Source organism: Prionailurus viverrinus, chromosome X (genome assembly GCF_022837055.1).
Source record: "Prionailurus viverrinus isolate Anna chromosome X, UM_Priviv_1.0, whole genome shotgun sequence".
Lineage (NCBI taxonomy): Eukaryota > Metazoa > Chordata > Mammalia > Carnivora > Felidae > Prionailurus > Prionailurus viverrinus.
In genome coordinates, this window is record NC_062579.1 from 23,368,967 (window position 1) to 23,381,768 (window position 12,802).

Here is a 12,802-nt window from a genome sequence, read left to right on the forward strand (position 1 = left end):
GGACCACTTTTTTTTAAATGTTTCTCTATTTTGAGAGAGAGAGAGAGAGAGAGTGAGCAAATGGGGGAAGGGGAGAGAGAGGGAGAGAGTGAGAGTGAGAATCCCAGGCAGGCTCCGTGCTGTCAGCAAAGAGTCCAATGAGGGGCCTCGTCTCATGAACTGGGAGATCACGACCAAAGCCAAAATCAAGAATCAGACGCTTAACCGACTGAGCCACCCACGTGCTCCGAGGCTGCATATGATTTTTAAAAACCAGTTGGGATCAGGGTAAAATTGTCAATGTAGAAGGATGAAGCTTCCCTGACACTTTTTTTCTGATTTCAAGTTGAATGTTACACATGCTCTTTACTTTAATTCAAGACTATGGGCTGTTGGGGCTGACTGTGGCGTGAATATTAATAGTGTGGTCAATGTTTTTTGGGGAAGTCATCTTACGATTAATTGTGTGTGACACAGGAAGAAAAATGAAGCCTAAGTCTAGTTTTGATACCTAGAAAAAAAAAATCAGCTGCTATTTTTAAAAAAATGTTTTAATGTTTATTCATTTTTGAGGGACACACACACACACACACACACACACATGCACACGCACAGTGTGAGCGGGGGAGGGGCAGAGACAGAGGGAGACACAGAATCTGAAGCAGGCTCCAGGCTCTGAGCTGTCATCGAAGAGCCTGATGTGGGGCTCGAACTCACGAGCCGTGAGATCGTGACCTGAGCCGAAGCCGGACGCCTAACCGACTGAGCCACCCAGGCGCCCCTTTTCTTTATTTAAAAAAAAAATTTTTTTTTTAATGTTTATTTATTTTTGAGAGAGAGAGAGAAATTAGCTGCTGTTATAGGTAGTGCAAATTTCTGCAAAAGGGAGTCATGCCCTAGGAAAATAAGGTGTTTTGTTAAAGGGTAGCATGTCCAAAACTTTGTAAATTCAGATTTTAAGAAGATCAATTGTGACTGCTTTGTTCTTTCTTTTTTTAACCCCATAAGGTTGAATAAATACCGCATTCAAACTAAGGAGTTATTATTTATTATGGAGGCATTGGTTGAAATGTCATCTCATATTTTTATTTTTATTTATTTAAATGTTTATTTATTTATTTTGAGAGAGAGAGGACCAGAGAGAGGGAGGGAGACAGAGCACAGGGCCCAACGTGGGGCTTGAGCGCACGAACTGGGAGATCGTAACCTGAGCCCAAATCAGGAGTTGGCCGCTTAACCGACCGAGCCACCCAGGTGCCCCGAAATGTCTTAACGTTTTTAAAGAGCTTTAGAATTTTCGGAGCATTTTTTCATTTTACTCTTTTTGTGACTTCCTAAGAACATGTAGATTATAAACATGTTCAAGTAAGTAGAACAGGACGATTATAAACAACAGAGTAAGAATGCAGGATGCTGTGAGAGTAATTCCCCCCCCAGACCGGGTAGAAATCCCATCCGGTTGAGGGAGGAGTGTCATTTGGAGAGAAAATGAGGGGGTTAGAGATAACTGAGTCCGTAAGGGACAGTGGGGCCTGGCTCTCAATCTCTGGGATGGGTCTGGGGTGGGAGGAAGGGATACATGCCTGTGATGAGATGTGAGGGTGAAAGAAAATATGTTACCCATGTCAACTGTGGCCTGGAGACTGCAAACCTTTGAGTAGCGTCTCATTTAGCAAGGCGCCAGAGCAGAGGATACTGATGGTGACACAGGTCCCCCGGGCAGATGTACCTGATGTCGGCCTCACAGGGGCCCTGCCCGTTGTGAGGAGAGCGGCTGAGTGTTCCTAACCTCGGAAAGTCTGGGAGCGCACTAGTGGGCCTGAAGAGTCTGGGGTCAAGATGGCAAAAGATCAGGATTATGTTTTGGTCATCAGAGGCCATGATGAGATTCTGGGCTTTAGCAATGAATGCCGGAACTGAATGACAAAGGCCAGGCGAGCACGTTAAATTCCAATTCATTCTGGTAAAAGGCAGGACCTGCGTATTTGGAAACCCTGTTCATATTGAAGCCTGATCTGTAGTGAGTCACCCAGGAAGAACCTAGCTTATTTCTGAGGAGAAAGGGGATGTGAGTGTCCATCTGGAAATGGCTGAATTACCTTGGATTGGGCAAGATGACGCTTTCTACTGCTGACTGCCTTGGGGGCTCCATAGCTAAATTAAATATAGTTAAAGAGAAAGAAAGGAAGTTTCGTTTAGTTATTTGAAAGTTCTTTGAAAGTCCTTTGAAAGTGTAACGATTTTAGACAAGATGTATTTAAAACACATTGATTATTTACAGGATTTCTATAGTGATGACTGCAACAGTGAAAAAGTTTCCTATGTAATTAATGAGTTATCTAACTTCCAGCAGGATATTTGCACATTATATTTAGAAGTCACATGTTTCCACACTCACATTTGGGGACTGTGAGTTTCATATGTACTACCTTTGTGCAGTTAGGTCACAGATTTCCCTATCTCACGGAAAAAAGATTTTCTGCTCTTGGAGGGTTGTAGACGGCATCTGTCTGTCTGTATTTTCCTCTCCATCGTTACCTCTGTCTCTGTCTCTGTGTCTACTTCTGTCTCTCACTCCTGCCCTTCTTTCTGTCAAGAGTTCTTGGAGTCTCTCAATGAGCTCCATCCCTGGTGTTCCCAATAAATGGGCCAATATATTTTATTTTTTCTTTTAGCTCATCTGCTTTGGTTCCTGTCGTTTGCAACTGAAATTCTGGACTAATTAAAAGAGTCTCGCAAAGGGGGGGGGGTGGGCAGGCTGGCTCGGTAGAGCGTGCGACTCTTGATCTCGGGGCTGTAAGTCCGAGTCTCAGGTTGGGTGTAGAGATTACCTTAAAATAAAGTGTTAAAAGGAGTCCACTTAAAAAAACAAAAACAGGGGCGCCTGGGTGGCGCAGTCGGTTAAGCGTCCGACTTCAGCCAGGTCACGATCTCGCGGTCCGTGAGTTCGAGCCCCGCGTCGGGCTCTGGGCTGACGGCTCAGAGCCTGGAGCCTGTTTCTGATTCTGTGTCTCCCTCTCTCTCTGCCCCTCCCCTGTTCATGCTCTGTCTCTCTCGGTCCCAAAAATAAATAAAAAACGTTGAAAAAAAAAAACTTACAAGTCTTTTATGAATGAAAAACTACAGTACTTTACATTATGTTCTAGAAGAAGATCTGAATATAAATGGAGAGATAGAGGAAGATTCAGAAAACTAGAAATTATTCACAAGCACAGTGGTCATTAGAGTTCAGCAACATGGGGTGCCTGGGGGGGCTCGGTCGGGTGAGCATCGGACTCTTGGTTTCAGCTCAGGTCATGATCTCCCAGGTTGTGAGACCGAACTCCGAACTCCGAGTCAGGCTCTGCGCTGACACACCCTAAGGTGACCGTCCGATGAGTCATGCCCTTGAATAATCACTTTCCTCTGAGTGTGGATGGAATCTGTGACTTGCTCCCAGCCAATAGAATAATGAAGCAACCTGCTGTATTGTGAGGGAGCCACATAGCAAAAAACACTAGGAGGTGGGAGCAGCCCGTGACCAACAGCCACCAACAAGGCGGGGACCTCAGCCCTACCGACGCACAATGCTGAATTTTGCCAACAACCAAGTGATCTTGGACAAGGACCTGGAGACCCAGATGATCATGCAACCCTGGCCAATACCTTGATCGAAGTTTTGTGAGACCCCTGGGACAGGAGCCAGTTACGCGGGCCCAGTCTTCTGACCCAGGGAAATCGTGAGAGGACAAAAGTAGGTTGCTTTAAGGTGCTACATTTGTGCTAAGTTGTTACACAGCACTAGAAAGCTAACAGGCCGGGGGCACCTGGATGGCTCAGTTCGTTGAGTGTCTCATTCTTGGTTTCAGCTCAGGTCGTGATCTCATGGTTTGTGAGTTCGAGCGCAGAGCCTGCTTGGGATTCTCTCTCTCCCTCTCTCTCTGCCTCTCCCCTGCTCATGCTCTGTCTCTCTCTCTCTCAAAGTAAATAAATAAATAAATAAATAAAAACTGAAGAAAAAAAAAAAGTAGCAGGCTAACCATATTCCTGCTGGGATTAAAACCCTACAAACTACATTCCCCAAACTGCCTGTTTGGCTGGCTTTCTCTTGTGTTTTGCTGATGGGAAATCATGGCGGAAATTTTAAAGGCAGCGGACGAGTCCTTTCTCCCACTTTTGGAGGAAGTCTCTGACAAGAGCACCACCGGAGAAAAGAACTGAGAGTAACCGGAGAAGGCCCTGGGCATTAGTGCGAGTGTGGGATACTGGTTCCCTGCTCAGCCATAGTGCAGTTTCTTTTCCGTGGTTTCTTTCTTAAGTAGGTTTCACCCCCAGCGTGGAGCCCAACGCGGGGCTTGAACTCGCAACCCTGAGATCGTGACCCGAGCCGAGGCCGAGAGGCAGACCCTGAAAAGACCCAGCCACCCCGGCGTCCCCAAAGTGCAGTTTCAATGGCAGTGGCAATACAGTCTTCAGAAGCTCGACGGTGACCGCAGGCTCACGGGCCCCAGCCCGGGCACAGGGGTGTTGTAGTACTGATCTCTGACTAACACTCTATGCACAGTTCCTGCCTCGCCCTTTTCCTCTGGCCTCCTTCTTCCTTTTGCTCTTTCAGCCCTTCTGACACCCTTGGAAGAAATTCCTTGTGTTAAATTCCCTCTGCTTGAGCGTCCAGGATGGTTTCTGATTTTTCAGTTGAGCACCGAGTGGCACAAAAACTGTAGTTATGCATCTTATTCTCCGGCCTCTCTTCGTGTGTGCTTTCCTTCCAGACCTTGGTGTTTCCTAAGTGTTCTGAGTTCTAGAAGATCTCTACTATCATTTCAATATATTCCTTTTGTATTTAAGTTAGCCGGAATCTATTTTTTTTTTTTTTTAAGTTTTTACATTTATTTTGAGAGCAAGAGCAGGAGAGAAAGAGAGACACAGAGCATGAGCAGGGGAGGGGCAGAGAGAGAGAGGGAGACAGAATCCCAAGCAGGCTCTGCACGGTCAGCGCAGAGCCCGATGTGGGGCTCACACCCACAAACGGTGAGATCATGACCTGAACCGAGATCAAGAGTTGGACGCTGAACGGACGGAGCCACCCAGGCACCCCTAGCTGGAGTCTGTTTCTGTTGCTTGCAATCAAATATCCCAACTGTTCTAGAAAGTGCAATAATGTAGAGTGTATTAATTTCTGTTGCTACTGCAAGAAAATTACTAAGCCTTTATTTTTATTTATTTTAAAACTTTATTTTATTATTATTTTTTTTAGTGCGCTCTACACCCAACATGGGGCTCAAACTCATGACCCTGAGATCAAGAGTTGTGTGCTCTTCTGACCGAGCCAGCCAGGCACCCCTGAAATTGCTACAACTGTAGCGGCTTAAAACAACATTGGTTTATTTCTTTATAGCTCTACTGTTTAGAAATTGAACTTGGCCTTCACTGGGCTAAAATAAAGGTGTCAGCAGAGCTATATTCCTTTTTAGAGGCTCCGGGAGACAATCCATTTCCTTGCCTTTTTCAGCTTCTAGAGGCCACTGCATTCGTTTGCTCACGGTCTCCTTCCTCCATCTTCAAACCCAGCAACATCGCACCTTTCTGACGCTTCTTCCAAAGTCCTAGCTCCCTCTGACTCTGGTTTTCTGCCTTCCTCTTTGACTTTTAAGGACCCTTAACGATTACTTTTGCCCTACCCAGATAATTCAGCAAAATCTATCTTTAGGTCAGCTGATTAGCGACCTTCATTTCCACCTACAACTTTAATTCCCCTTTGCCATGTAATATAACATATTAATAGGCTCCAGCATTAAGACATGGGCATCTTTGGGGAGACATTAATCTGCCTACCACATAGAACTGTCATTTCCCCCCAGAATTAACGCATAAATTTAACGCAATGTTAATTAGAATCTTGATAAGGTGATTCTGAATTTAATGTAAAAGAGATAATGTACAAGAATAACAAAGAAGTTTTTGGAAAGTAGGGATAATGAAGAAGGACTTGCTCTGCCAGACATAAAACACGCTCTAAAGCCAAAATAGTAAAAATACTTGGGCATTGACAGCCAAAGTAAAACCCTTCTAGGTCAAATACGAAATAAATTGCAGATGAATTAAATGGCTAAAGGTTAGAATAGCTTTGGAAGTAGTAGAAGTGGGGAAAAGTATTTTTAAAAGCCTGGAATCCAAGAAGGGAAAATATTGACATATTTGAATAGATGCAAATGTCACAGTTTTGTACATCGAAATATACCATAAACCGAGGTAAAAGTTAAGTGACAGGATGGGAGTGTATTTTAAATACATATATGAAAGGATTAATACCCATTGTGTGTGTGTGTGTGTGTGCGCACGCGCGCGCGCGCAAAAGGAAAACAATGCGATTAAAATTGATTACAGGAAATATTCACTTATTGAAGAAGAAAATTCAATGTCCAATAAACGTGAGGACTAATGCTTTTTTGAAATCAGGGAAATGTAAAATAAGCTATAATCTGTTTCTAAGAAGATTAGGGAAAAATATGTAAAATATCTAGTACTCACTAGGGTGGTGGAAATGAACCTCTATACCCTCTGCGGAATTGCATTTTTTTTTTTTTTTGGATAGTCAATTTGGGAGTAATTTTGAAAATTAAAACTACGTCCATACCTATAAATAGAAGTGATCTCCGGGTGCCTGGGTGACTCAGGCGGTTAAGCATCCGACTCTTGACTTCGGCTCAGGTCGTGATCTCACGGTTAGTGAGTTCGAGTCCCACGTAGGGCTCTGCGCTATCAGCACAGAGCCTGCTTGGGATTCTGTCCCCCCCTCCCTCTCTGCCCATCCCCAGCTTACTCTCTATTTCTCTCAAAGTAAATAAAAATAAACTTAAAAAAATGCTCTCACATTTATAATACTCTATGTGTAATTACATTTGCTGAGGCACTTTAAAAAAAAAGTATGCACATGATTATGTTGCAGTAAAAATTTAAAAACAGTCTAAGTGGCTATGGATAAGAGAAGGGTTAAAAATAACATGGTACATGCACTATTTGCATAGTTTTTAAAAATGTGGCAGATTTGGGGCACCTGCGTGGCTTAGTTGGTTAAGCTTCCCACTCTTGATTTCGGCTCGGGTCATGATCTCGCCCTTTGTGAGATTGAGCTCCCGAGTCGGGCTCCACCCCTGCTCGGGATTCTTTCTCTCTCAGTCTGCCCCTCCCTTTCTGGGACTCTCTCAAAATAAATAAATAAGCTTAAAAAGAAATGTGTCAGATCTATATGCCCCAATATGCAAAAATCTCCAAGACATAATGTTAAGTGAAAGAAAAAGGTGCAACAAATATATCTAGAATTATGCCGTATATGTAAAACAAAAATATATAATATCTGCATATAAGTAATAAATAACTTATTATAATGCAATAGAATCGTGTATGAACTATGTGTTTAGAAGAGTACACACCATATTGATCTTTTTAAAAGAACCTTGCAAGCCTTTGATTCTTTGACTTCTCTTTTAAAATTTTAAGTTTTAAGCAATCCCTACAAACAACGAGGAGGTCAAACTCACAACCCCGGGATCACGAGTTGCATGGTCCACCAACCGAGCCAGGCAGGCACCTCTCTTTGACTATTTATAACAAATATGTGCTCATATATATATATTTTTAAAGTAAATTGTACACCCCTCGTGGGTCTGGGACTCATGACTCCAAGTTCAAGAATCACGCGATCTACGAATTGAGCCAGCCAGGCACCCCTCTTTGACATTGTATAATAAACATGTGTTCACGTATTACATGCGTGATTAAAAAAAAAAAAACATAATAAAAGTGTGGTTTTTCTTGATTAAAGAAAAACCCAAGATAGAGAAAATAGATAGGAAAAAAATGCCCCCAGATTAACAGAAGATTTTTTGGGACAATAAGACCTTGACTGCATAGATAATCCTTTTATGCCATTTGTATGTATTGGTGTGAAAAGAAAGACGAAGAAAAATGTTTCACGATACCTAACTTAAGTTCATTTCTGCTGGATGGTAACGGGTAAAGCGGTGAAAGCAAAGACGTGCTTTAGGCTTTGAAGTCCAAAGCCCTTCGTCTATACCCTTGTTATTATATCTTACTCTCTTTGAATTTAGTCCAATTATTTACCATCTTCTAGCGTTAGTTTTCTCATCTGTAAGGTGGATTGATAATGACACTACTTAATAGGGTCATTTTGAGGGTTAAATGAGCTAATGTATGTAATTAACTAGGGGCATTGCAGGTGCTCAATAACCATTCATTCCTTCCTAACGTGACAAACGTCAGGCTGCCTTAGACACTTTTGTGCTGCTCTTCCTGTATTTTCCTTAGGCTACGTTGCACTCCTCACGTGTGTGTAATTATAATGACAGCTGAATTTTGTACAGTTCTAATGTTTACAAACATTTTCACATACTATTCTTTGCTATACATCTTGAATCCTTGTACAGACCTGGGTGAATCTTTTTTTTTTTTGAAAGAGAGAGCGCGCACGAGAGAGATAGAGAGATAGTGAGAGAGTGGGGAACGGGGCACAGGATGAGAGAGAGAGAGAGAGAGAGAGAGAGAGCATCCCAAGTTGACCCCACGTTCAGCACCGAGCCCGATGTGGGGCTCGATCTCACAACCCTGGGATCATGACCTGAGCCGAAATCTGGAGTGGACCGCTCAACCAGCTGAGCTACCCAGGCGACCCCAAATTGGGTCAATCTTATTTTTAGCTTCCTTCCACTTGGGTGCTCAGGGAAGACTAGAGCCAACCCCTCAATACATATAAAAATGGCTTCTGTTTTAGTCACTGTTTTCCCCAGATGGTCTTGAGGTCTTTCTGAAGCACAGAATTGCCTAAAAAGAATGAACAAGGCAGGCAGTTTTAATACGTGTTCTAAGGGCCGTGATGTCAGTGAGCTTCGGCTGCACCGCAAGTACCCTAAATCTTAGTGGCTCCAAGTATCCATTTATTTGGCTCTTCAGCGCGATGGCAGTTTTTATGACCCGAAGCAGTGCGGCTTTTCTGGTCTGGGCTCCCTGCTGTGCCTGGAACCCTGGCTGGAGTGGCTGGAGTGGCTGGCGTAGCTAGATCGCCTGTCTACACGGCCTCTTCACCTCCAGTAAACTGGTCCAGGTCTATTCACTTAGTGGTGTCACCTTCCAAAAGCAGCAAGACTTACAACTCACATGAGGTCACTTCAGTTGCCGTCTCGTAGCCAAAGCGAATCTTGAGAACAGCTACGATTTTAAGGGCGGGGCAATTTTTGATGGTTGAAGCTGAAACAGGGAAAAGCGACGGTCAGGGTTTTTTTGCAGTCTATCCTGATACATAGCTAATTAGTGGCTATGCTTTGAAGAGAAGTCAAATGTGATGAGTGTTGAGCCAGCAATTCCACTTCTGGGAATATAGCCAAAGAAAATGAAAACACCACGTTAAAGAGATATCTGCAGCCCCAGATTCACAGCGCCGTTATTTACGATAGCCAAGTCATGAAAGCAACCTAGAGGTCTATCGATGGATGAATGGATCAGCAAAATGTGAGATAGGGATACATACATCATTCAGCCATCCCGACGTTTGCAACAGCATGGATGGTCCTTGAGGGCATTATGCTAAGTGAAATAAGTCAGACAGAGAAAGACAAATACTGTGATCTCACTTACACATGGTATTTGAAAAAAAAAAAAAGACCAAAAAACTCGTTGAGGGACACCTGGGTGGCTCAGTGGGTTAAGCCTCCCACTCTTGGTTCCGGGTCAGGTCACGATCCCACGGTTCATGAGATCGAGCCCCGCATTGGGCTCTGCGCGGACAGCAAGGAACCTGCTTGGGATGCTCTCTCCCTCTCTCCCTCTGACTCTCCCCTGCTCATGCTTGCTCTCTTTCAAAATAAATAAACTTAAAAAAATATATATATATATATAGCTTATTAACTATAAAAAAAAAACAAAAACAAACACAACACCTCGTAGAAAAAGAGATCAGACTTGTTACCAGAGGCAGGTGGTGGGAAATGCAGGAATTGAAAGAAAGTGGGCAAGAGGTACAAACTTCCAGTACCAGGTTTCTCACCAAACAAACAAACCCCAGATGACTGATGAATCTAGACCCATTGCCATCTATTTTTGTAACAACAAATACCGAAATCTGAATGCATTCTTAATTTGCTCTTGCCTTCTTAATGCCCTTAGAAATGCTCGAGTTTCACAGGTGCCTGGGGGGCTCAGTTGGCTCAGGTCCTGATCTCACGGTTTGTGAGTTCAAGCCCCGCTTCGGGCTCCGTGCTGACAGCTCGGAGCCTGGAGCCCGCTTGGGATTCTGTGCCTCTTTCTCTCTCTGCCCCTCCCCCACTTGTGCTCTGTCTCTTTCTGTGTCTCAAAAATAAATCCATGTAAAAAAAAAAATGCACGAGTTTCAGTCAAAAGACTGGAGTTAGCCATCTCAGAGAAGTAGAATGACTTCTTCGTGACATTCTTAAACAGGGACAGTAAAACTTGTCTTCTATAGACCGAATCTAGGACAAAAGTGTTGAAAAAGATGAGGGGGTGATGGCAATATACATAAGGCCTTTAATGTCCCTGAGTCAGTCACGAATGGAAAGTTAAAAAAAAAAAACAAAAAAAAAACCAACCCACAATACTTAAAAAAGTCCGCCTCAGGCAATCTCAAAATGTTCGACATTTCATTTATTGGAAAAATGTAGCTTTTTGTAATTAAAAAAGTTTTGAAACTGAAAGTGACTTTAAGACCTGTTCAAATCAGGTCAGCGAGGCTGCTGCTGACATCCAGGTTTTTATCCTAACGTTGAGGGCTTTGGAGGCTGTGGTTTTGGAGCTGTACCTGTGATAGGGTACCGCAGAGGGAAAATGCATCCCGGTGAAACATTTTTAGATTGTGATGATGCATAGGGTTGCCGAAGCCTAGGGGATCCAAAAGAAGTTTTATTCGTGTCCTACTTTTACATGGCAACCCTGAAAGAAATAAGCCCTATTAAGGTAGTGTTTTAAAAAAATTTTTTAATGGGTATTTATTTTTGCGATTGAGAGAGAGACAGAGCGTGGGCAGGGGAGGGGCAGAGAGAGAGGGAGACACAGCATCCGAAGCAGGCTCCGCGCCCTGAGCTGTCAGCACAGAGCCCGAAGTGGGGCTTGAACTCACCAACGGGGAGATCGTGATTACGGCAGCATTTTGTTGGAAGTAAACCTTATTTGATTTGTCAACTCTGTCAACAGCATCTTGACTGCCGTGGTCGCCTAGTGTCCACGGGATTGAGATGAGCTCCCGACAGCCGAGTGAAGGCAAGAAAAGGATTAATTACGCCAGCGCGGTCCTCCCCTCCCCTCCCCTCCCGGGTCTAGGTTCAGCGCATCCCTTATTTGTGTCCACACTAGTGGATGCTGGGATGGTCCAATCACTGCGCATAGTTCACTCTAGATACATAGCCTATGCCACAGTAATTGCGAAGGAAAAGTGGTCTACTTCTGGAACCGCCTCTGAGTGATTATCGGACCATAGCTGTATTGTATTTGCACAGCCCTGCAGTCTTCAGCCTCCTTTGACGCGAGCTCTCCCTGTTCTCGTAGCTTCCTGCGGCCCGCCTGCTCTAGGGCCAGGGGAGGAGTGTGCCAGCTCTTTTCATGTGCCAGGGAAGGCACTTGCCACTGAGGGTTCTTCACAAATAAATCTCTTGCATGCTCAGTTTCAGGTAGACTTTCTTCTTTGGAGGGAAAGTAACTGACTCCCGTCCGCTTAAATGATAAAGGCCTTCATTGGGAAGGTACGGCGTGGCTCACCGAACCAGAAAAAAGGCTGAACTGGCAAGCCTTAGAAAAGACGGGAACCGGGGACACTCCAGGAATCAGGCGGCAGGAATGAAGGCGAATCCTTCCAAATTCCAGAGCGGGGAGGGGATCGTATTGGTCTGGCTTCTATCAAATTGGCCAGAACAAGGGCAGGCCATCTTGATCGACACTCCACAGAGACCGTAGGTGGTGTGGGAGGGGGTGATCGCCTAAGGAAATTGGAGATCCTTCCCTCTAAGTGAGGGGGCAGGGGGCTGCCTGGCTGGTTGCCTCAGTGGGGAGAGCGTGCGACTCTTGATCTCTTGGGGTCATGAGTTCAAGCCCCGCTTGGGGTGTAGAGATTACAAAAAACATAGATTAAATAAATGTGGCAGGAAGGCACAGCAGACGTCCCTAGGAAACCTACGAAACCTAGGTACCACAGTGCTTCTGGTCAAGCACCGTCTCTGGGTGAAGAAGTACGGGGATTTGTTTTGTAACGTTCCATCCCTGAACCTCATGGAACTGCTCTTGAGTAGGGAAAGGGGTAACATGAGGCAGGGGATAAATGAGGGACCTTCAGGGAGGCAGACCGCAGGTACCCCTGGGAGGGGAAGGAGAGGACCCGTCTGGGCTAGATGCCGTGCATGAAGTCTCACAAACTTTCTGATCAGGTCCCAAGAAAAAGCCCCTGGCAGAAACTGTCTGTGGCCACCCACTCGGGTCCCCTCTCACTCTGGAAAACTTTACCCTTTCCCTCGAACTCTATCGCGTTGCTCACTCGCTGTCGTGTGCGAGATTCATTCTTCGACTCGGTGAGACAGGGACCCGTGTCTCCGCCACCCTCCTGTAACATTCTGGGCCACATGTATCTGGATTTTGGAGCCGGTATGCCTGGATTTGAAGCCCGGTGCTGCCATTTCGTAGCTTTGTGAGCTTGAGACGTAACCTGTCCGGATCTTGGTTTTCTTATTTGAAAAATGGAAATCATACAAACATTTTCATCACAGTGTTGTTATGATGATATGGCTATAATTAGGGAGAGATAATGCATTGTTGTGTTGTCTGAGATCTT